The sequence below is a fragment of the Leptodactylus fuscus genome, chromosome 2 (assembly GCF_031893055.1).
Source record: "Leptodactylus fuscus isolate aLepFus1 chromosome 2, aLepFus1.hap2, whole genome shotgun sequence".
NCBI lineage: Eukaryota > Metazoa > Chordata > Amphibia > Anura > Leptodactylidae > Leptodactylus > Leptodactylus fuscus.
In genome coordinates, this window is record NC_134266.1 from 118,084,078 (window position 1) to 118,110,233 (window position 26,156).

A 26,156-nucleotide genomic window follows, 5' to 3' on the forward strand; every position below is an offset into this window, starting at 1 on the left:
ATAAATTTATACTATATTGATTTATAATTTTGAGTATTCCCTTTCCGTTTTTTCTTGTGTATTTATCTATATTTGGATTTTGGAATACATTTTTACACTTGACGTCTACAGAAGGAAATTCACTGAATAACTATGATGTCATTTCCTTGATACCATGTACTGTTTTTGTGTAATGTCTAACATCATTACATGTTACATGTTCAGTGCTGGAAGTGGAGTCCACTTACTCACTTTGTTACTGCCAGTAAAATGCTGAAGGACTAGACCGCACTAAGGGGGTACTATCATCTAAATGGGGAGAAATGCATCACATATGATAGCAAAATATGATTACAAGTACAAGTAAGTACAAAGCAAAAGAAAAAGATCTTCCAATAATGCTTCGTGATATTCTATATCCTACAAATAATTCTGGAGACATAACCATAAACGCAGCTTCACATTTTTACTACAAAGTATTACTGTCCTCTAACATGGTCTCGAGTTATGAAGGTAATCTAGACCCCTAACAACTTTTCTAAAGGAACATCACTTCTCCTTTGGGGTTTCTATCATATTTGTGTATGTATAACAACTACAAACACTGTTGAAGCCTACAGCACATTCAAAAATCTGGAGGTCCAAAAAAAAGAATATAAGGTATCAAGGTGATACTGGGTACAGTAAGTACATTTCTTATTCTCATATGATATACTAAGGTGTATCCATCCCATGATGGCCAAATGTCCTCAACTACATCAGTGTTCAGCCAAAACAGAGTAAGAAAGCTGCATAAATATCATATAACATAAAAAGATTATAGAGCAAAATAGATTTTCAGCCAGCTGTGGTCAGTATGTTTTTTGATAGATATAAGTTTTGCTCTTTAACCACTTCCGGACAACGCATTGGGTTTTTATGTCCAGGAGGTGGTTGTTCAGCAGCTGCACAAAATCTTGCAGCTCTGAAACAGGGAGCCGGCTGTAACTTCAGCCGGAGCTCCCAGGGAGAAGGCAGGGAAGGTTTATTACCTCCCTGCCTTCCCAATCGCTGTGTATACAGCGCTTTGGGTGCCACCATGTGGTCATGTGATCTGCCAGGATCAGGGTCTTGTAAGAGCTGCTGGGTCCCAGATCAGCTCTATTAGTCTTATACTAACGGGCAGGAGGCTGTATTCCTCCTGCAACTGGGGCTAAATGTACCAATTACAGTGGAAATCAGCCTTTCTAACAAAGAAAAAGTGATCAGATGTTCCCAAAGGTGTATTATGAATTTTATATTTTAAAAAAAGTAACTAAAATAATTTAAAAATTAATAAAATAATACTCCAATAAAATGCCATTATTAAAGGTTATGCCCCCACCCCTGAAGTCTCCAAACAAAATAAAAATTACCGTAGCAGAGAGGAAAGACTATTGTATAAAGTTTCTAGTAGCACTTTGTGTTATTAAAGTAAAAAAAAAAGAAAAGCGAAAAATAGACATGATTTCCCTCCTATTTTGTTTATATTTTCCCGGATATAAAAAATGAAAATGAAAACACATGCAAAAAAAAAATAAATAAAATAAAAACAGCATAAAAATAAAGCCCTATGTGTCAGCGTAAAAAAACCCTGCAGAAATTAGTTGAATAACACATATGATAAAAATGTTACAGCCCTCAAAACCGCACATACAAAAAAAACCCCTAAAATGTGTCTGGTCCTGGACCACAAATTAGCCCGGTACTGAAGTGGCTAATCTTTTTTTTGCTATAACTGCTCTATAACCTTTCTTGTGGTTACTATTCTAACTATTATTTTAATAGCAGGACAGTAGGTTTTATTTCTCTTAGCAAGTAAATGAAATGAGTTAATGGGTATCATAGCAGAAATCTTGCTCACTTGTAATTATTCGAAGTTGATTTTTATATGACAGAGCTGCTAATTGTAGGATATTTACTGGGATAAATGTTCCGGCATTTGGTGACAGGCACTTACAGCAATTAATGAAATTATTGTCCATTACGACCTACTGATGAATGCGTGATAATATGACAAGTGAAACAGTCAATGCTATTTCCCTATGGTTAATAATGTCAGGATTTCTACACTATATTTAATTACACCTAATAATTTGCTTGAGTCTACTAAATGAGTATGTTTACTAACATGTTCACACTTCTTTTGAATCCTCAGATAAGTAGAACATTTACTCATTTGATGTATGAATAATCTGGAGTGTTGAAGGCACAAACGGATATAATGTGCAATCCATGATGTTTGAGACTAATTAAGTCTGTATTACATTGCAAATTTATTTTTTTTTTTTTAACTTGTCATCTAGAAATAAGTAGAAATTATTTTATACAGGAAAATGAATAGCTTAATTCATTAGCGTTCAAACGTATTGAATGGAAATAAGAAATAGTCTTTTTCACATCTGTCTACATCTATGAAATAATTTAACCTTTTTCTGGCTATTTTTTTTTTTATTAGTTCAGTTAGTGCTATTAATTGGTTAATAAGCGCACCCAAACACCTTTAGTAGTGTTTTGAGTTATGTCTGGGTTTCTCTGAGAGCTCTGGTATCTTTTGCATTTGTTTACATGTTTTTTACCCTACAACTACAATGATGCATTGCTCTTCACTCAGAGCTAACTCACAGTACCTCTCCCTCTCACTCACTCCCCCTCCCCCACTTGCTCCCTCACACAACCTCCCTGTTTCCCTAGCTAGCTGTTACGATACTGGTATACATGGCTGGAATCCGGTGGCCAGATGGAATAAGTCAGGAGTAGAGATGAGCGAGTAGTATTCGATCGAGTAGGTATTCGATCGAATACTACAGTATTCGAAATACTCGTACTTGATCAAGTACCACTTGCTATTCGAATGGAAAAGTTCGATGCATAACCAGCATTGATTGGCCGAATGCTATACAGTCGGCCAATCAACGCTGGTTCTTCTCCTACCTTTAGAAGTCTTCTCCGTGCAGCTTCCCCGTGGTGACTTCTGGCTCTGAATTCACTCTGCCAGGCATCGGGCCTGGGCAGAGCCGACTGCGCATGCCTGCGCTACAAGAAAATGGCCGCTTTCACTGTAAGCGGCCATTTTCTTGTAGTGTGGGCATGCGCAGTCGGCTCTGCCCAGGCCCGATGCCTGGCAGAGTGAATTCAGAGCCGGAAGATGCTGCGGGGACGCTGCACGGAGAAGACTTCTCGGAGGATCCAGCCCGACCCTCACTCGTGGACTTGGTAACTGTAATTTGATCAAATGTTGCCTACCCCTGAAACAAGCATTTTCCCGCCATAGACTATAATTGGATTCGATATTCGATTCGAGTAGTCGAATATTGAGCGGCTACTTGAAACGAATATCGAATATCGAACATTTTACTGTTCGCTCATCTCTAGTCAGGAGCAGTTAGGTATTGAAGAGTAGTAGTCTGGAGTGCAGCTTGAAGTGTAGATTGCAAGGGTAATACAGCAAGGAGTAGAAACAGTCTGGGAAAGACAGTTCTGAAGAGCAGGAGACTCGAGAAAGTCACAATACTCGAGCAAAGGCTGAACTGTCTCATGGGTATAAATAGGCCCAACCAGAAAACAAGATGGCTTCACATTGTTACAGATTGGTCATCTTTGTTAAAGGCAATTCCTAGGATGAACATAGTGGTAGATTAGCATAATACACCAGGATTCTGACACTAAGCTAACCACTATTAGCCCTTCCTAACTGGCTAACTCACCCCACCTCCCCACCCCATCATGTCTTCCGGTCAGGATCTTCTGGGCATGGGAGATCATTTCCTTCTATGCGGCTGGCTCCTCCTCTTGAAGTTGGTGCCTCGGCTATATTGCGCAGGAGTGGAAGGCTGGTAGATATCATGAAGAGAAGGAGCTGGTCTCACCAAAAGGAAGTGGTGTTGCGTGCCTAGAAGTTTTAGACAGGAAGACAGGTAAGTATGACGGGGGAGAAAGGGGGGAATTAGTATTTGTGGCGTTCTGGTTTCTGGAAATGAGGAAACAGCAAGTCACCGGAAATGTGCCTGGGGAAGTCACATGACCTCAATGGTGATTTGCTTAAATATGCATTGTTTCAGAAGTTAGTAAGTTAGAAGTAAGGCGGGGGGGGGGGGGGGAAAGTGTTTAGCTTAGTTTGGAAGTATCATTTTATTCTGGACAACTTAAAGGGGTTTTGTCATTACAGACACTTATCCTTTATTCACAAAAGTGTTGCAGGGATCTGACCACTGTGAGCACCAGTGATGAGGAGAAACCCAAAAGTTATACCCTTGTAATTGAAGCACCAGTGTGCCTACCCGCCCAGCGTTCTATTCACTTCTATGACACTTCTGGAATTTAGGATCCAGAAAGTAATTGGAGCACCAGTTGGGCAAGTGCACTGGCGTTTATTCATGGACAATTCTGGGATCTTTCAGGACTCCATTTTGTCCAATATACTTCTACTAGTCAGAGTATTCTTTTCACATATATTTGGATGTTTTATGTACATATGTAGCAGGCATTAAGCTCACAGGTGATCCAGGACCAATGTAGCAGGCTGCACCAAAAAAGTGCTGTGGGAAAAACCAGGGCAGCAACGCAATGCGGTTTATCCTCCAGCACTTTTCACAGAAAAAACTTCTGCGAACTTTCTGTTTCAATTATACCTATACCACCACGGTTTTGGAAATTGCAGCACAGTGCATAGTTAAGAACTCCGGTTTCTAATAAAATCAATTCAACATTATTTCACTAAATTCTATCAAATGCTTTTACAATTCACCCATCCCAACTAGGTGACTGAATATAGACGAAAATAGGATTTTGGCTGGTTACTTTGTGATAATTTGTCACAAAACTATGCAGAGTGTAGAAAAGAACATTTACTTGTAATATAGTATCTGTGCACATGTCTAATGCTTGGTTCACACATCAGTATGCCATCCGTCTGTTTGAATTTAGTTTGAGACTAAAAACGGACTGATGCACATACTGATTGTATACTGACACCTTTTTATGCTGATAGCAAGAGGACAGATAAGGGGATTAAAAGTAGCAATTGTAAACAGAGTAGATAAGGACATTTATTATATGAGATAAGGACATTTATTATATGTCCTTATCTCTACTCTGTTTACAATTTTCTACTTTTAATCTCCTTATCTGTCCTCTAGGGGATGGACAGCGTTTTCTATCAGCATAAAAAGGTGTCAGTATACAATCAGTATGTGCATCAGTCCATGTTTAGTCTCAAACTGAATTCAAACGGACGGATGGCATATTGATGTGTGATAGAGATGAGCGAACAGTGTTCTATCGAACTCATGTTCGATCGGATATTAGGCTGTTCGGCATGTTTGAATCGAATCGAACACCGCGTGGTAAAGTGCGCCATTACTCGATTCCCCTCCCACCTTCCCTGGCGCCTTTTTTTCTCCAATAACAGCGCAGGGTAGGTGGGACAGGAACTACGACACCGGTGACGTTGAAAAAAGTAGGAAAAACCCATTGGCTGCCGAAAACATGTGACCTCTAATTTAAAAGAACAGCGCCGCCCAGGTTTGCGTCATTCTGAGCTTGCAATTCACCGGGGACGGAGGTTTCCGTCCAGTTAGCTAGGGCTTAGATTCTGGGTAGGCAGGGACAGGCTAGGATAGGAAGGAGAAGACAACCAACAGCTCTTATAAGAGCTAAATTCCAGGGAGAAGCTTGTCAGTGTAACGTGGCACTGACGGGCTCAATCTCCGCAACCCAGCTTTCCGCGGATCCTGAATGGAATACACTGACAGTGTATTCCCGTATACCCTATATATACACCCCCGATCCCCGTTCCAACGGTGTTCCCCCCCCCCCCACCTTCACCCCAGAAATACCCAGCAAGTCCCCTAGCAATAGAATTGGGGCTATATACACCCACTATTTTTGCTACTGCCATATAGTGCCATTATCTGACTGGGAATTCAAAGAATATATTGGGGTTACATATAACTTCAATTCCAGGGAGAAGCTTGTCAGTGTAACGTGGCACTGACGGGCTCAATCACCGCAACCCAGCTTTCCCAGGATCCTGAATGGAATACACTGACAGTGTATTCCCATATACCCTACATATACACCCCCGATCCCCGTTCCAACGGCGTGCCCCCCACCTTCACCCCAGAAATACCCTGCAAGTCCCCTAGCAATAGAATTGGGGCTATATACACCCACTATTTTTGCTACTGCCATATAGTGCCATTGTCTGACTGGGAATTCAAAGAATATATTGGGGTTACATATAACTTCAATTCCAGGGAGAAGCTTTGTCAGTGTAACGTGGCACTGACGGGCTCAATCGCCGCAACCCAGCTTTCCCAGGAACCTGAATGGAATACACTGACAGTGTATTCCCGTATACCCTACATATACACCCCCGATCCCCGTTCCAACGGTGTGCCCCCCCACCTTCACCCCAGAAATACCTTGCAAGTCCCCTAGCAATAGAATTGGGGCTATATACACCCACTATTTTTGCTACTGCCATATAGTGCCATTGTCTGACTGGGAATGCAAAGAATATATTGGGGTTACAAATACCTTCAAGTCCTGCCACTGCCATATAGTGCCAGTTTCTCACTGGGAATTCAAAGAATATATTGGGGTTACAAATACCTTCAAGTCCTGCCACTGACATATAGTGCCTGTTTCTGACTGGGAATTCAAAGAATATATTGGGGTTACAAATACCTTCAAGTCCTGCCACTGCCATATAGTGCCATTGTCTGACTGGGAATGCAAAGAATATATTGGGGTTACAAATACCTTCAAGTCCTGCCACTGCCATATAGTGCCAGTTTCTCAATGGGAATTCAAAGAATATATTGGGGTTACAAATACCTTCAAGTCCTGCCACTGCCATATAGTGCCATTGTCTGACTGGGAATGCAAAGAATATATTGGGGTTACAAATACCTTCAAGTCCTGCCACTGCCATATAGTGCCAGTTTCTGACTGGGAATTCAAAGAATATATTGGGGTTACATATACCTTCAAGTCCTGCCACTTCCATATAGTGCCATTGTCTGACTGGGAATGCAAAGAATATATTGGGGTTACAAATACACTCAAGTCCTGCCACTGACATATAGTGCCAGTTTCTGACTGGGAATACCTGGCCGACACCAGCTCTGCCCTCTCCGATCCCTCTGTGCTCTACAGCCTACACTTATTTTCTCATCTTTTTTTCTGCACTGCACATCTCTTGCCTACTTCCTTTGGGATCTCAGAAGTGGTGGTCTCAATGATGAGAAACACATCTGAGTCCCCCATGCAATATGCATTAAGAGAACCCTGGAGCCTACCATAGCATCGAGCCTGGCTAAATGCAGAGAAAGATTTTGGGCCACTTCCAGAGATGGTAATTTCAGCGCTGCAGTTGGCAACGGATGGTGTAATGGGATTAGCTGAGGGATCGCTGTCTTGACCACTTTTTGGCACAAAATGAAAGTCCAATCCAGCCAAGTATGGTGCAAGGATATGATGCAAGGACACCTACATATCCGTCTGTGACACATTGGGGAGTTCACCCTCATCCGCCCTTTTGGTCTGCACCATAATGTGCCTCTTCCCAGCTAAGCTAAGCGCTGAATTTAGGGACCGCCTCATGTTTGGGGGAAAGTGCTGGTGTGGACGGCACAGTGAGGTGGCGCAGTAGACACTCTGCCCAAAAAGGGCAGAGTGTCCCCCAGCCGGGACTCCAACATCTCCTGGGCCAGATTTTTGGAGATGAGGCCGTTGAAGCCTTGGGCATGTGGGTGGGTTGCGCTGTACTTTAGCATGAAATGAAAGGCCTGGGAGATGGGGAGTTGCTGGGAAGAGGCGCATGATGGCGCGGGCAAAAGGAGAAGTGGCAGGAAAAGGGGAGGATGAGGGAGAAGTCAACAAAATGGCGGAGGCAGATGAAGTGATGTCCTGGCTCGTCCTCTGGAGTGCATCGCCAGCACTGTGAGCAGAGGCAGTGGCATGAACGGCTGGCGACGTTTGTCCTGCCGTTGCTGCCTGCCACTGATTCCAGTGCTTGGATTCCAAATGACAGTGCATTGAAGTGGTGGACAGGTTGCTCTTCTCAGGGCCCCTACTCGATTTCGAGAGGCAAATTGTGTAGACGACACTATATCTGTCCTCGGTGCATTCCTTGAAAAAACTCTACACCTTCGAGAAACGTGCCCTCGATGGGGGAGTTTTTCTGGGCTGGGTACAAAAGGGAACATCTTCGGACATTCCGGGTCTGGCCTGGCTTCGGCAAAGCAGCTGACCTCTGCCTCTGGACATGTCTCTGCCTCTAGCTACCCTTTTTGGTGCTGCACCTGCCTCAACATCCACACTACTTTCCCAGCTTGACATCTGCCTTGTCCAGGTGGGGTCGGTGTCCTCGTCGTCCACCACCTCCTCTTCCAACTCCTGTCTCGCCTCCTCCTCCTGCACAATGCGCATGTCAACTGGCTGCCCTGACAGCAACTGCGTCTCATCGTCGTCGATGAGGGTGGGTTGCTGGTCATCCGCCACCAAATCGACCGGAGATGGAGGAGACTCTAGTGTTTGAGCATCTGGACACAGATACTCGTCTGTTAGGTCCATAGAATCGCGAAATGGAGGGGCAGGTTGTGATACAGTCAAAGGAAGGGAGAACAGCTCTGGGGAGCTGGGACAGTTGGGGTTATTGTTCTCGGAAGATTGGGAATTTTGGGTATAAGGAGGACAAGACTGTTGGGTAAGAGGAGGTAGAGGCTGACTGGCTGGTGGACAATGTGCTTTAAGCGTTATCCGACAGCCATTGCAAGACCTGTTCCTGGTTCTCGGGCCTACTAAGGTTTGTACCATTCAGCCTAGTTAATGTGGAACTTTTGTGCAAAGCGCAGAACTTAGGGCCCGCCTGATGTTAAGGGACACACGCTGGTACAAGGCTCAACTCACCCTAAGTGCCAAAAACACTGCTGGTGCAAGGCTCTACTCATGCCAAGGGCCTCAATCTCTGCTGGTAGCTCAGCTTAAGGTCATGTAACTTTGTTTGGAAGGGCTCATGTTAAGGGCTAGAAAAGTGAATTTTGGAAGGTCTTACCACATCACACACATACACACACACACACTCAAAATGACAGTTAAGGGTGAGGGATTTTGGATTTCCCATTGTCTATTCCATCCGTGGTTGTCATGGGGAACGTGATTTAAAGGGGTGGTTGTTACTGTTTGTTGAGCTTAAATTGGGGTTTGTGTCCATCCATTTGGGGAGTAAAGAAGGTTTCCAGGTATTTTCCCACTTTGATAGAGGTTTTTTGGAATGTGGAAAGTGTGTAGTTGTTAGGCTGTGATAGTGGGGTAATAGAGGGTCTTTGGTGTGTTAGATGCCCCCAGACATGCTTCCCCTGCTGTCCCAGTGTCATTCCAGAGGTGTTGGCATCATTTCCTGTGGTGTCATAGTGGACTTGGTGACCCTCCAGACACGGATTTGGGTTTCCCCCTTAACGAGTATATGTTCCCCATAGACTATAATGGGGTTCGAAACCCGTTCGAACACACGAACAGTGAGCGGCTGTTCGATTCGAATTTCGAACCTCGAACATTTTAGTGTTCGCGCATCTCTAATGTGTGAACCAAGCCTAAGAGGACAAGATAGAAAGCAGGGCAGAGGCAACACGGTGGCTCAGTGGTTAGCATTGCAGCCTTGCAGTGCTGGAGTCCTGGGTTCAGATCCCGCAAGAAATAACATCAAGGAGTTTGTATATTCTCCCCATGTTTGCTTGGATATCCTCCTGTTCTTCAAAGACATACTTAAATGAAAAAAAAAAAAAAATAACAATAATTTTAAACATTGTGATCCCTATATGGGGCTCACAATCTTCATTAAAAAAGAAAAGAAAAAGAAAGCAGGGGCGTAGCTGTAGGGGGTTCAGTGGTAGTCATCACTACTGGGTCTTGGATGGCCTCGAAGACCCATCGGCTCCATAAAATATACCGCAATTCTAAATATGCATTGTGTCCCAGGAGCTTCAAGTTATGCACAAAAGAGTTAAATAGTCCATAAATGCATGTGTTCTTTAGTAGAGATGAGCGAACAGTGTTCTATCGAACTCATGTTCGATCGGATATTAGGCTGTTCGGCATGTTCGAATCGAATCGAACACCGCGTGGTAAAGTGCGCCATTACTCGATTCCCCTCCCACCTTCCCTGGCGCCTTTTTTGCTCCAATAACAGCGCAGGGTAGGTGGGACAGGAACTACGACACCGGTGACGTTGAAAAAAGTAGGCAAAACCCATTGGCTGCCGAATACATGTGACCTCTAATTTAAAAGAACAGCGCCGCCCAGGTTCGCGTCATTCTGAGCTTGCAATTCACCGAGGACGGAGGTTTCCGTCCAGCTAGCTAGGGCTTAGATTCTGGGTAGGCAGGGACAGGCTAGGATAGGAAGGAGAAGACAACCAACAGCTCTTATAAGAGCTAAATTCCAGGGAGAAGCTTGTCAGTGTAACGTGGCACTGACGGGCTCAATCGCCGCAACCCAGCTTTCCCAGGATCCTGAATGGAATACACTGTCAGTGTATTCCCGTATACCCGATATATACCCCGATACCCGTTCCAACGGTGTGCCCCCCCACCTTCACCCCAGAAATACCCTGCAAGTCCCCTAGCAATAGAATTGGGGCTATATACACCCACAATTTTTACTACTGGTATACAGTGCCATTGTCTGACTGGGAATTCAAAGAATATATTGGGAATACAAATACCCTCATTTCTTGCTACTGCCATATAGTGCCAGTGTCTGACTGGGAATTCAAAGAATATATTGGGGTTACGTGCACCCACAATTTTTACTACTGGTATACAGTGCCATTGTCTGACTGGGAATTCAAAGAATATATTGGGAATACAAATACCCTCATTTCTTGCTACTGCCATATAGTGCCAGTTTCTGACTGGTAATTCAAAGAATATATTGGGGTTACGTGCACCCACAATTTTTAGTACTGGTATACAGTGCCATTGTCTGACTGGGAATTCAAAGAATATATTGGGAATACAAATACCCTCATTTCTTGCTACTGCCATATAGTGCCAGTGTCTGACTGGGAATTCAAAGAATATATTGGGGTTACGTGCACCCACAATTTTTACTACTGGTATACAGTGCCATTGTCTGACTGGGAATTCAAAGAATATATTGGGAATACAAATACCCTCATTTCTTGCTACTGCCATATAGTGCCAGTGTCTGACTGGGAATTCAAAGAATATATTGGGGTTACGTGCACCCACAATTTTTACTACTGGTATACAGTGCCATTGTCTGACTGGGAATTCAAAGAATATATTGGGAATACAAATACCCTCATTTCTTGCTACTGCCATATAGTGCCAGTGTCTGACTGGGAATTCAAAGAATATATTGGGGTTACGTGCACCCACAATTTTTACTACTGGTATACAGTGCCATTGTCTGACTGGGAATTCAAAGAATATATTGGGGTTATAAATACCCTCATTTCTTGCTACTGCCATATAGTGCCAGTTTCTGACTGGTAATTCAAAGAATATATTGGGGTTACGTGCACCCACAATTTTTACTACTGGTATACAGTGCCATTGTCTGACTGGGAATTCAAAGAGTATATTGGGAATACAAATACCCTCATTTCTTGCTACTGCCATATAGTGCCAGTTTCTGACTGGTAATTCAAAGAATATATTGGGGTTACGTGCACCCACAATTTTTACTACTGGTATACAGTGCCATTGTCTGACTGGGAATTCAAAGAATATATTGGGGTTATAAATACCCTCATTTCTTGCTACTGCCATATAGTGCCAGTGTCTGACTGGGAATTCAAAGAATATATTGGGGTTACGTGCACCCACAATTTTTACTACTGGTATACAGTGCCAATTTCTAACTAGGAATTCAAAATGCGCAAGGCTCCCGGAAAGGGACGTGGACGAGGCCGTGGGCGAGGTCGGGGGAATGGTTCTGGGGAGCAAGGTAGCAGTGAAGCCACAGGGCGTCCCGTGCCTACTCCTGTGGGGCAGCAAGCATTGCGCCACTCCACAGTGCCAGGGTTGCTTGCCACATTAACTAAAGTGCAGGGTACAAACCTTAGTAGGCCCGAGAACCAGGAACAGGTCTTGCAATGGCTGTCAGAGAACGCTTACAGCACATTGTCCAGCAGCCAGTCAGACTCTGCCTCCTCTCCTCCTATTACCCAACAGTCTTGTCTTCCTTCCTCCCAAAATTCCGAAGCTTTACAGAACAATAACCCAAACTGTCCCTGCTCCCCAGAGCTGTTCTCCGCTCCTTTCATTGTCCCTCAACCTGCCTCTCCACGTCACGATTCCACGAACCTAACAGAGGAGCATCTGTGTCCAGATGCTCAAACACTAGAGTCTCCTCCATCTCCGTTCGATTTGGTGGTGGATGACCAGCAACCCACCCTCATCGACGATGATGTGACGCAGTTGCCGTCAGGGCATCCAGTTGACCGGCGCATTGTGCGGGAGGAGGAGATGAGACAGGAGTTGGAAGAGGAAGTGGTGGATGATGAGGACACTGACCCGACCTGGACAGGGGGGATGTCAAGCGGGGAAAGTAGTGTGGATGTTGAGGCAGGTGCAGCACCAAAAAGGGTAGCTAGAGGCAGAGGCAGAGGTCAGCAGCTTAGGCGAAGCCAGGCCACACCCGGAATCTCCCAAGATGTTCCAGTTCGTACCCAGCCCCGAAAAACTCCCACCTCGAGGGCACGTTTCTCGAAGGTGTGGAGTTTTTTCAAGGAATGCGCCGAGGACAGATATAGTGTTGTCTGCACAATTTGCCTCTCGAAATTGATTAGGGGCTCTGAGAAGAGCAACCTGTCCACCACTTCAATGCGCCGTCATTTGGAATCCAAGCACTGGAATCAGTGGCAGGCAGCAACGGCAGGACAAAGGCCGCCTGCCGTTCACGCCACTGCCACTGCCTCTGCCACTGCCTCTGCCTCTGCCACTGCCACTGCTGACTGTGCTGGCGATGCACTCCAGAGGACGAGCCAGGACACCACTTCATCTGCCTCCGCCACTTTGTTGACTTCTACCTCATCCTCCCCTGGTCCTGTCTTATCTCCTTCTCCTGCACCATCAAAGGCACCATCAGGCGTTTCTTTACAACAACCCACCATCTCTCAGACATTGGAGCGGCGGCAGAAATACACTGCTAACCACCCACACGCGCAAGCCTTGAACGCCAACATCGCTAAACTGCTGGCCCAGGAGATGTTGGCGTTCCGGCTTGTTGAAACTCCCGCCTTCCTGGACCTGATGGCAACTGCGGCACCTCGCTATGCCGTCCCTAGCCGTCACTACTTCTCCCGGTGTGCCGTCCCCGCCTTGCACCAGCACGTGTCACTCAACATCAGGCGGGCCCTTAGTTCCGCGCTTTGCACAAAGGTCCACTTGACCACCGACGCGTGGACAAGTGCATGCGGACAGGGACGCTACATTTCACTGACGGCACACTGGGTGAATGTAGTTGAGGCTGGGACTGCTTCCCAAACTGGCCCGGTGTACCTCGTCTCCCCGCCTAACATTCCTGGCAGGGACACGAGAAGAACACCCCCCTCCTCCTCCTCCTCTACCGCCTCCTCCTCCGCCACCGCCTCCTCCTCCGCCACCGCCTCCTCCTCCGCTGTTAGATTGACCCCAGCTACGAGTTGGAAACGTTGCAGCACTGGCGTTGGTAGACGTCAGCAGGCTGTGCTGAAGCTGATCAGCTTGGGGGACAGACAGCACACTGCCTCCGAGGTGAGGGATGCCCTCCTCGATGAGACGGCAATATGGTTTGAGCCGCTGCACCTGGGCCCAGGCATGGTCGTTTGTGATAACGGCCGGAACCTGGTAGCAGCTCTGGAGCTTGCCGGACTCCAACATGTTCCATGCCTGGCCCACGTCTTCAACCTAGTGGTGCAACGTTTCCTAAAGAGCTACCCCAATGTTCCAGAGCTACTGGTGAAAGTGCGGCGCATGTGCGCCCACTTTCGCAAGTCGACAGTAGCCGCTGCTAGCTTAAAATCTCTCCAGCAACGCCTGCATGTGCCACAACACCGGCTTTTGTGCGACGTCCCCACACGCTGGAACTCAACGTTTCAGATGTTGAATAGAGTGGTTGAGCAGCAGAGACCTTTGATGGAATACCAGCTACAAAACCCTAGGGTGCCACAAAGTCAGCTGCCTCAGTTTCACATCCATGAGTGGCCATGGATGAGAGACCTTTGTGACATCCTACGGGTCTTTGAGGAGTCCACAAGGAGGGTGAGCTCTGAGGATGCGATGGTGAGCCTTACAATCCCGCTCTTGTGTGTTCTGAGAGAATCCCTGATTGACATCAGGGATAACTCAGATCACACAGAGGAGTTAGGGATAGCATCCGATCCGTCACAGCTGGAGAGTAGGTCCACACATCTGTCCGCTTCACTGCATTTAATGGAGGAGGAGGAGGAGGAGGAGGAGGAAGAAGAGTTGTCCGATGATGTGATGGTGATACAGGAGGCTTCCGGGCAACTTCGAATCGTCCCATTGTTGCAGCGCGGATGGGTAGACATGGAGGATGAGGAGGAAATGGAGATTGAACTTTCCGGTGGGGCCAGAGGAGTCATGCCAACTAACACTGTGGCAGACATGGCTGAGTTCATGTTGGGGTGCTTTACAACCGACAAGCGTATTGTCAAAATCATGGAGGACAACCAGTACTGGATCTTTGCTATCCTTGACCCCCGGTATAAAAACAACATCTCGTCTTTTATTCCGGTAGAGGGGAGGGCCAATCGCATCAATGCTTGCCACAGGCAATTGGTGCAGAATATGATGGAGATGTTTCCAGCATGTGACGTTGGCGGCAGGGAGGGCAGTTCCTCCAGTAGGCAACCAAGTTCTCACCGGTCCACACAAACGAGGGGCACACTGTCTAAGGTCTGGGACACCTTGATGGCACCCCCTCGCCAAAGTGCCGCCACGGAGGGTCCTAGTGTCACCAGGCGTGAGAAGTATAGGCGCATGTTGCGGGAATACCTTTCCGACCACAGCCCTGTCCTCTCCGACCCCTCTGCGCCCTACACGTATTGGGTGTCGAAGTTGGACCTGTGGCTTGAACTTGCCCTATATGCCTTGGAGGTGCTGTCCTGTCCTGCCGCCAGCGTCCTATCTGAGAGGGTGTTCAGTGCAGCCGGTGGCATCATCACTGACAAGCGCACCCGTCTGTCAGCTGAGAGTGCCGACCGGCTCACTTTGATAAAAATGAACCACCACTGGATAGAGCCTTCATTTTTGTGCCCACCTGTGTAAAGCACCCCAACATGAAACTCCATGTCTGTACTCAACCTCTCCAATTCCTCCGCATCCTCATACTCATCCACCATAAGCGTTGCACAATTCTGCTAATACTAGGCTCCCTCCAACATGATTTCCCCCAACTCTGCTGGTTAGAGGCTCCCTCCACCCTGATTTCCACCAACTCTGCTGGTTAGAGGCTCCCTCCACCCTGCTTTCCCACAACTCTGCTGGTTAGAGGCTCCTTCCACCATGAATTTGCCAAAACTGGGCTGTTTAGAGGCTCCCTCCACCATGAATTGGTCCAAACTGGGCTGGTTAGAGGCTCCCTCCACCATTAATTGGTCCAAACTGGGCTGGTTAGAGGCTCCCTCCACCATGAATTTGCCCAAACTGGGCTGTTTAGAGGCTCCCTCCACCATGAATTTGCCCAAACTGGGCTGTTTAGAGGCTCCCTCCACCATGAATTGGTCCAAACTGGGTTTTTTAGAGGCTCCCTCCACCATGAATTTGCCCAAACTGGGCTGGTTAGAGACTCCCTCCACCATGAATTGGTCCAAACTGGGGTTTTTAGAGGCTCCCTCCACCATGAATTTGCCCAAACTGGGCTGTTTAGAGGCTCCCTCCACCATGAATTGGTCCAAACTGGGTTTTTTAGAGGCTCCCTCCACCATGAATTGGTCCAAACTGGGCTGGTTAGAGGCTCCCTCCACCATGAATTGGTCCAAACTGGGGTGGTTAGAGGCTCCCTCCACCATTAATTGGTCCAAACTGGGCTGGTTAGAGGCTCCCTCCACCATTAATTGGTCCAAACTGGGCTGGTTAGAGGCTCCCTCCACCATGAATTTGCCCAAACTGGGCTGTTTAGAGGCTCCCTCCACCATGAATTTGCCCAAACTGGGCTGGTTAGAGGCTCCCTCCACCATGAATTGGTCCAAACTGGGGTTTTTAGAGGCTCCCTCCACCATGAATTGGTCCAAACTTGGCTGTTTAGAGGCTCCCTCCACCATTAATTGGTCCAAACTGGGCTGGTTAGAGGCTCCCTCCACCATGAATTGGTCCAAACTGGGTTTTTTAGAGGCTCCCTCCACCATGAATTTGCCCAAACTGGGCTGTTTAGAGGCTCCCTCCACCATGAATTGGTCCAAACTGGGGTGGTTAGAGGCTCCCTCCACCATTAATTGGTCCAAACTGGGCTGGTTAGAGGCTCCCTCCACCATTAATTGGTCCAAACTGGGCTGGTTAGAGGCTCCCTCCACCATGAATTTGCCCAAACTGGGCTGGTTAGAGGCTCCCTCCACCATGAATTGGTCCAAACTGGGTTTTTTAGAGGCTCCCTCCACCATGAATTTGCCCAAACTGGGCTGGTTAGAGGCTCCCTCCACCATGAATTGGTCCAAACTGGGGTTTTTAGAGGCTCCCTCCACCATGAATTTGCCCAAACTCTGCTGGTTAGAGGCTCAATCCACCCTGATTTTCAAAACAAATGTTGGTGCCAACCTCAACTTACTACAAGGGCCAAATTCACTGCTGGTGACAAGCTCTCCTCACTGCAAGTGCCAAATACACATGTTTCAAGGTGTTTTCCTACTGTCAGAGAGGTGGTATTGAGTGTGTAAAGTGTGTAGTTGTTAGGCTGTGATGTTGGGGTAATAGAGGGTCTTTGGTGTGTTAGATGCCCCCAGACATGCTTCCCCTGCTGTCCCAGTGTCATTCCAGAGGTGTTGGCATCATTTCCTGGGGTGTCATAGTGGACTTGGTGACCCTCCAGACACGGATTTGGGTTTCCCCCTTAACGAGTATCTGTTCCCCATAGACTATAATGGGGTTCGAAACCCGTTCGAACACACGAACATTGAGCGGCTGTTCGAATCGAATTTCGAACCTCGAACATTTTAGTGTTCGCTCATCTCTATTCTTTAGTCCAAAAAGTCAAGTGTTCTTAATCCAAAGCACCCATACACTTTAGAACTCACCAAGTCAAGCATGCATGTTTATCGGTGGGATGGCTAAAAATGAATAGCAAATATACAAAGACCTACAATTATGTAAGGTGCATGAACAGCTTTGGTGTTAGTCTTAGCCCTCAGGTTAAACTTAAGCTTATGCAGTGAGTGTAGGTTTGAGTTGTTCCCTGAGCACATAGAAGTACAGTAGAGCTGAAGACTAAGAGCAGGTTTTTATGTACACAGTGATTTATCTCACTTAGCAGCTGATTAAAAAGCAGCCTCTTTCTATCCGCATAATGCATCGCTTTCCCTTACCGTTTCTCTTCTTTTGTCGGTTTGCAGCAATGTTAATGAACTGTCGGGATGTCAGTGAATGGTTGTAATAAAGTGTCTGCTATTCGCAGGCATTATTTGCTCTTTTCTCAAAATTAAATAAAACATCTACAGTGTCTCGGAGATCTGTTTATCTGCATTATTTAATACTTTCATAGTTTCACATAATCTGAATTGTAAATCTCTAATAACTCAAAACTACATTAAACCCGCCAATCTCCATCTGGTTTGGGTCCGATTATTTTCTAAGCAATAGGTTAAGATAAGGGTGGATATTGCATTATGCTATAAAAAATTAATTGTCCTTAAAATCTACATTGTATTTGTCATGGGAGCAAACATCAAATGCTGGATTTGCAGAGTTGAAAATACTAGCTGACAATAATATTTGCTATACGAGGATATCGTGAAAATGAATGTGCGCAAACAACTATCTCCTGAATAAAATTAAGTAGGAGTTTTCCTAGTAAAGCTATGACATTGTTTGATGGTTTTTGTGGCAAAGCCAAATACCTGCTTCTTGCCCCATAATTGGGTAGATACTAATCTTCTATTAGAAGTCAATTCTGAATTATTAAATACTATTTTTGGTATCTTTCTTCACATAGCATGCTATACAGGACAGTGCCCCGCCAGAAGCCCTAAGTGGCTGGTTAAAGTAGTATGTGCTACATACCGTATTTTCCGACGTATAAGATGACTGGGCGTACAAGACGACCCCTAACTTTTCTAGTTAAAATATAGAGTTTGGGATATACTCACTGTTAGAGATGAGAGAACAGTGAAATATTCGATGTTTGATTCAAATAGCCCCTCAATATTCGACTATTCGAACAAATATCGAATCCCATTATAGTTTATGGGTTAAAAAGCTTTGTTTAAGGGGAAACCACTATTCAACTAAGGAGGGTCATCAAGTCCACTATGACACTTCAGCAAATGATGACAGCACCTCTGGAGTGCAACTGGGACAGCAGGGGAAGCATGGCTGGGGGCATCTAACATGCCCAAGTCCCTGTATTATGCCACTAATAATGCAGGAGCTGACTTTTTCCCATAGGAATGCATTTATGAGCGTTGATTGGCCAAATGCTATACAGTGTACAGCATTCGACCAATCAACGCTGGTTCTGCCGGAGGCTCGTCTGTGAGGAGGCGGAGTATAAGATCAGCCCACAGCAGTCTCCATTGTGGTCCAATCTCAGGTGTAGCAAAATTGAGGGCACAGCTCTGCTACATCCTACAGTGGAGGTCACCTGGATGTTTGTGTGTTTGGATGTTTGGCCCTCAATCACGCCAAAATGACTGAACAGATTTGGCTGATATTTCTCACATACCTAGATGGTCCCCTTGAAGGAAACATAGCTGTGTGAACCATGGCAACTGTATCAGGTGCTGCGTGAATACCCCGGGGCCTGTCTGCTGGCTTCAAAAGGCTCCGGAGAGATGCGTCCATGCCGCCGACCTTTGCGGCCCGCGGCAAATGGATTGGGGATGCCAGCTGTGGACAGACGTGTACATGCGGCCTGGCTGTGTGAGCCGTGGAAACTTTAGCAGCTGCGGCAGCTGCATGAACGCCCTGGGGGGCTGGGGGGTCACCGGAGGTTGCGCGAGAGGGGTTTGGGGAGCACTAGAGCCCCTGTGGAAGGGAGGACACCAGCAAAGGGTTTGGGGGGTGCCCCACGGGGCTGCACGGATGAGGGGTCGTGGGAGAGGAGTTTGGGGGGCCGTATTGGGGCGCAGGGGAGGGGTGGGGAGCAGGGCCAGGCAGGAAGAGAGGACACAGAAGAGAGATTTGTAGGGTGGGGGGAAACGGCCCCCCACGGGAGGTGACTTCATGCACATATACACAGATATACCACATCAACACGCGGACACAGGTGGATCGTCTCCAACAATGACACGCGAACAAAGTCGCGGGCAAATGCTAGCGATAATATAATAGAATAGACGTAGAATAGACAAAAGAATTCCCCAACATCTGACAATCAGTGGGTCCTGACAACTTTTTATAATGTTTATGGTGGCCTTTAGTTGGATGAAAAGATAAAACATCCAGTTTCATCTGTAAAAAAAAATAAAACATATTAAAAAATAAGAAAAGCTTGTTATTCTCCTGAAATTGAACAGCTGGAAAAATTCTGCTGATACCCAAAGCCGACTGTAGATTGTTAGCAGATCCTGCCAAAAACAAATCTAACAGAAATCTGAAGTCTACATATAGATCCTCTTTAATTTTCCTTTGCATAGTAACTGTTTGGAGAGAACAGAAACATTTACAGAAATATTCTTGGATGCAGCAAAGTTGTGTCATTTACATGTAAGAAGTACCCGAAAGAAAGAAGGATTTTTCCTTACATTCTGAAGAAAATAGTAAATGTCAGAAGTTGTTTACATTTGAACATTTTGTTAAAAACTTCCATATGACAGATAATCTGCAGTATAAATGTGTAGGAATATAATCCAAGTAAGCTTTACAGGCAAACTCTTTATACACATCAACTGCCATATAAACCATATAGTGAGATCTAGGGCAGCCGAAGAGTGATACATGTTTTTAATAATGGACATTTAGGGTTAGTGGCGGGTGTAGGAATAGACTTGGGTATATGGTGATTCATTTGAGGGATTTCTAACTAGCTTATAAGAGAGAGAAGCAACATGCAGCGATGCCTTGAGTCAGATTTACTTATCATATGATATTATCATTAGCCTGTTTTGGGGTATTATATTTCGTTTCCGTGTGATTGATGATTGCTAACCCTCATTATAGCAGGAATGGACCGGCTTCCTTCCTTTAATTAGTCCAGTCCTCACAGTAAGGCGCTGCCCTTTGAAGCAATTACAGATCTTTTTACCTTTAGATTCAGTATATATATAGCTGGAGCTGACATTTGCTGAACAAACCTAAGGCCTAGGATTTCATTCTGGGCTGTTTAAGCTGGTTTTGTGTTAATTATTACTCTTTGCTTCTGGCTTGCAGGGCATTTTCACCTGACTTCTAAAGAAAAGCTGTGTGATTTAATGGCACCAAAAGGATATGATTTATGGGATTATAATAACAAAATGGCATTCCCAAATACATAGACTTTGCTCTGGATTCTCACTGCAGACTTTATGGATTTCATACTGTTGACTTTAACCAACACAGGCAGATTAAAGAGAACCTTTCACCATCAAGACCATTACTTACTATCCACTTCTCCACTGATTCTGGTTTAGCTGGAATTTTATCTGTAACTCCCACCATTCCAGAGCAATAAGTGCTGTTAGTTTTGGCACCTGATATGATATTTAGGCAAGTGGGCAGTATCGGGCAAGAGCAGCCAATAGGGTGTGAGTCAGAGGTGGATAGTGTCAAAGATAAGAATCCCCCCTTGCCTGCTACTGCCTGAGACCGCCCTCATGACAGTACAGAGCCTAAATAGCACATCAGGAACCAAAACCAACAGCATGTATTGTTTGGGAATGATGGGGGCTAGAGAAAAAATTACAATGTACCAGAATCAGCCAGGCATCACCTATCAACGGATTCTAAGAACTGGAGTTGATGGAGGTGGTTAAAGTTCTCTTAAAGGATTTTTTGGGGCATTTTTCCTGGTTTTAATTTATAGTGTTTTTAATATTTTTTAATGTAACATACAAACTAGGCATTTTTATTGGTGTTTTCCTGGCATAGAGCCTGCTGCCTTTTCAAAGTACTCCTCTACCCCATGTTCATTAAAAATGACATGATTTTCAGCTACATTCCGGATGCATGTTGTACGCAGTGTATGCGCGTATGAACACTCTTTTAGCTGATAATCAGCCCATTTAAAAGACCGTGAAAATTTTTTACCCTGGTGGGGGGCCCACAATATTCAGGCCACAGCCCTTAGTGGTCATAAGGTTGTTTTTTTATTCCATCAGACTTATCAAAACTGGCATTTTCAAGTTTGCTTATCCCATGTGCCGCCAAAGAACGTATATAAACTAAGTGGATCCTCCAACAAGCATTAAGCCTAGATTTAAAGCTACGCTGACTCATAAATCAGATTTCAGTCATCCTTTATAGTAGAAAATTAAATGATGACAAATGTGGTGGAGCCAATGGCCCAGACCACAATCCTGCTATGCACATTTTTGGAAATTAGCAAGAGTGGAGTAAAAACACCATTTGAATCAAAAATTGCCATGATGGAATTTAAAAAGTTAGAAAACCCTGGTTTGTAAATTATTTTGTGCTAGAACACTGACTTAAGGAAATAACAAATCTCAATCTATATCTTAAACAATCTGGAGTTATGCCAACAAATGCAAAAAATTGAAATGCAACATAAAAATGGCAGCTAAAGCTGAGGCCATGTGTGGTAGAAAAAAGATTTTTAAAAAAAGTTAAAAACGTGCTAAAAGGGCAGTGAAAATGGTCAGAAAACAAAAATGACTGTGGGACACATTAACTAAGCACTAGACTAAGAAAAAATGGTGTTAAAAAGTTGCTGACATCGGGTTTACAACTTTCTAACTGGCATTTGAGACAAATTGCCAGCCCATTTTGCAAAGTGTTGAGGGCATTGTTTAAATAACACTTGCAACAATTTTGGTCACAAGTGCCATTTAAATAATTGTTCCACAAGATCCATTATCATTAATACCAGTTTTCTGGAGTAAATAATACCTGAAGTCTACTCCAAGATGGAACATCTTTAAATTAGGTGCAAGGCCCACCCAAGATTTGTGAGGTTCACCCATTTCGTATTCTTGAGATTTGGGCATCCAGTTAGTTTCTGACTGAGAGGGTGTTCACACTTGCGCTGCTGTTCGTCTGACATTATTCTGCCAAAATTGCAGAAGAAACAGTTTGGGATGGCTTGCATACGGTCAGTTTAAAAACCCATTCATTCCAATGGGTTTTTAAAGCAAGCCAGTGTCCGTATGCAGCCTCTCCACCATGAAATTGTTTTTTATTTTTTTGCACAAACACAAAGTGGGAAATGCAGGAAGTATATATTTTTTTTGTTAAATGTAGATTGTGAGCCCCATATAGGGATCACAATGTACTTTTTTTTTCATTTAAGGGTGCATTCACACTGAGTAAACGCTAGCTTATTTTGTAGAGTAAAATTACACTTGTAAATTTTGCTATCCCATTGACTTCAATGACATTTTACAGGCGTATTTTTACAGGCGTATTTTTTACAGGCGTATTTTTTACAGGTGTATTTTTACACTTGTAAAAAAATATCATTGAAGTCAATGGGATAGCAAAATTTACAAGTGTAATTTTACTCTACAAAATAAGCTAGGGTTTACTCAGTGTGAATGCACCCTAAGTATGTTTTTGTAGAATGGGAGGAAATCCACGCAAACATGGGAAGAACACACAAACCTCTTGTGCAGGAAGTATAATTGAAGTAGAAAGTTCTCAGAGCTTTCATGTGAAAAGGGCTGTATGAATAACCATGATGCATTGCTGCTGCTGTTTGAACACATGGCAGGACACAGAAGGTGAGGTGTGCTTTTGGAGAGCAGAATCGTTTCCAGGTGCCATGATGCATTTGCTAAGCACCTAAGGTGGCAGTGCAGTGAAGAGTTCTGAGAAGTGTTTTTAGAAAATACGCTTGGGTATCCAATATGTTATGCCCAGCTTGTGATACTGTGAAAAGTTAGCTCTCCATTTATTATTCTGTTGCCTGATTGTGGAAACACCCTACGGCTGAAGCTCCACAATTAAGGCCACATGTAGGCTAAGGCCTCGTTGCAGAAATGCAGCTTTTTTTGTTGCAGATTTTGTTGCGGTTTTTTGAGCCAAAGTCAGAAGTGGATTGAGCAGATGGTAAAAGTATAGGAACTTCCTATATATTTTCCATTCCTTTTTTAGCCACTCTTGGGTTTGGCTCAAAAAACTACAACAAAATCTGCAACAAAAAAAGCTGCGTTTCTGCAACATGAGGCCTTAGCCTACATGTGGCCTTAATTGTTTACCTCGAAATAAGTCAGGACCCAGAAGTGAAAAAAACATTATGTGCATTTGAGGCTTATTTTGGTTATTTACAAGGCAATAAAATGTTAACCACCAAAATATGACCCCATTTTAGAAAATAAACTCCTTAAGGGATTTCGTAGATGTTCTTATTATTTTGAATGCAATAATGTTTCCCAAAAATTGATGTACATAGCAATAAGTGATTTTTTTAAAGGAAGCTGCCACTTCAGTATTCAGTACTACATTCCGAGCCAAACTAGAGTAGCAGGCAACCTGGATCATGAGGAGAGGGGTATTTACATGCTTGCTCAACTGTCGATTGGATGAGCCCAGGGAAATTCTGAGACTGCAGCTGAAATGAGAATCCTGGCAGTTGTGCATTCATTTCTGAAAAATACATTAATGCAACACTTAGTGACGTAAAATTGCTCAATACCTCCCTGGATACATTTTTTTGAGATATTTCCAAAATGGGGCAAGAACCTGGGGAATTCCACTTTACTGGCACTTCAGGGGCTATGCAAAACTGCAATGGAGTCTAAAAACAAAATATCCCTTCTCTTTTGTACCCACATATGACATTGGTAAGTGGGATACCCTGGATAAAACACTGTTATAAATGTGGGCCTAAACTGTTGTCTGGGGACACAGCAGGGCACAGAAGTGCCAGTAAAGTGGGATCACTCAGCAATTCCATCTCTTGGGATAACTCACATGGCAATTTCAATACACATATACTGTGACAATATCAGCTGATCATATGGGGTGGATCACATTATCCTGCTGGTAAACGCTGATCTTCTTTCCATACTTTGAATTGGTCCTACTCTGGAATCTACTTGCTGGTGTCCCAATGTCGACAATCCAGCTGCTATCCTCCAGCTATTTGTAAGACCTACAGGCTTATAGGGGGGTTGTGACCATTCACAACCTAACAAGGTAAGCAGTCATTTGGTTTTGCACAAATATTTATCTGTATCGACAGTATTACATGAGGGGCTGCTTGGTGCGATGTTTTTTCTTTTTCCCCATATAGGGTGCCAGACCTCAGATCCCCAACATTCTCAAATTGCTAAGTTAAGGATGGCTCATCAATGGGAACTCTTGGATAACTCTTATAAAGTGTCGGTAAGAAATTAGAAAAATGGATGCTTTTTGCCAAGAAACAGTGCTACTGCCAATGAACAGTGTCTGTCGTACAAGTATACAGTATATGGCTCAGCTTCCATGCTGGTCACAGCCAATAGACTAGATTGATGCTGTTCCTGGGGGGAAAAAAAACTGAGATGTGATATACAGTAGAGAAATCTTGTTCATTAAATGTGTATTATATAAATACATATTAGTTATGACCGATGCAAAAATCAGTCATATAAAAGGTGTCTCCTTTAATGAATAGTTTGGCTCTATTTATAAAGGATTACGATTCACTGTTAGCAGTAGGAAACATATATTTTCACTGAATGTGTGGGTGATATAAAAACATTATGGAGGAGCTGAAGGTCATAGTAACTTCAACTTTCACAGACGAAAGGAGAACTCATCTGCTGGTAATCACTCAGGCTTGGGCTTCTTTCAGAACTTTGTAGCCTGACAGCGAGAAACATTAATGAGTTAGAAGCAACATCGGAATTCTTCACGGAAGCTTAGTCTATCAGACAGTATGGATACTTTGTGGAGTATCGCAGGGCTCACAATCCAAACAATTATTACCTGGATAGCAGATGAAAAGAAACACATAGAAAATGTGTTTGCTGTAAAATTATAGATCAGTTTAGTTTGGGTTATACACTGCATTTCCATCTAAAGTCTCGGTGAAACATGTAAGATTACAATGGACATCAGAAAATAAGAGGCCCATAGAACTGCTGCACTAAAACATCACATTCTCATCACAACATACAGAACTTTTATACACTAGGAAAATAAACCAAATTGTATTATTTAAGTATCAAGTTATTTTACCCTTTAAAATGATTAAAAACCCAATAGAAATCTTTATGTCCAATAAATCGGCTAGAATTGCTACGATTGCTATAGTCTATGTGACTTTGTGCAGCGCTAGTAATACACTATCAATCGTTACATTTTAACCCCTTAAACCCTAGGTGACACACGACATAATAGAATGAAATGGGCAACCTAGGTCTAAAGGCAAACCACGGTACCATTGCGTTTCCGCCACACTTTTTCCTGCAACGCTTTCTGGCTGTTAGCCTACATTAGATTTTACTGTAATCATACTGACATTCTGAGATAGAGGTAGCAAGTTACTTATGGTGTATTCTGAATGGAAAGGAAATAAAAAGATAAAATGCAAAGGCAGAATTTATGTTTGTTTGGTTGTTTTTTTTTAAATCCACCAAGAAAGAGTTAATAATAGTTAGTCAATAAGTTAGTAAAATGGTGTAAGTACAAAATCCATCGCTGTATTATGCAGCGCTGCATTACGCTCCCAAATGATAGCTCGATTTATTTTACCTGATGTATCTCAACCCCCTCCCTTTTTTGTTTGTTATCATCTTCTTGCTAGTTATTGTCTCATATTTGTTCACAACACTAATGGAACTAAATCTGGTCACTATCCCAGTGAAAAGGTCAAGTGTGTCACTGAAACGTTTG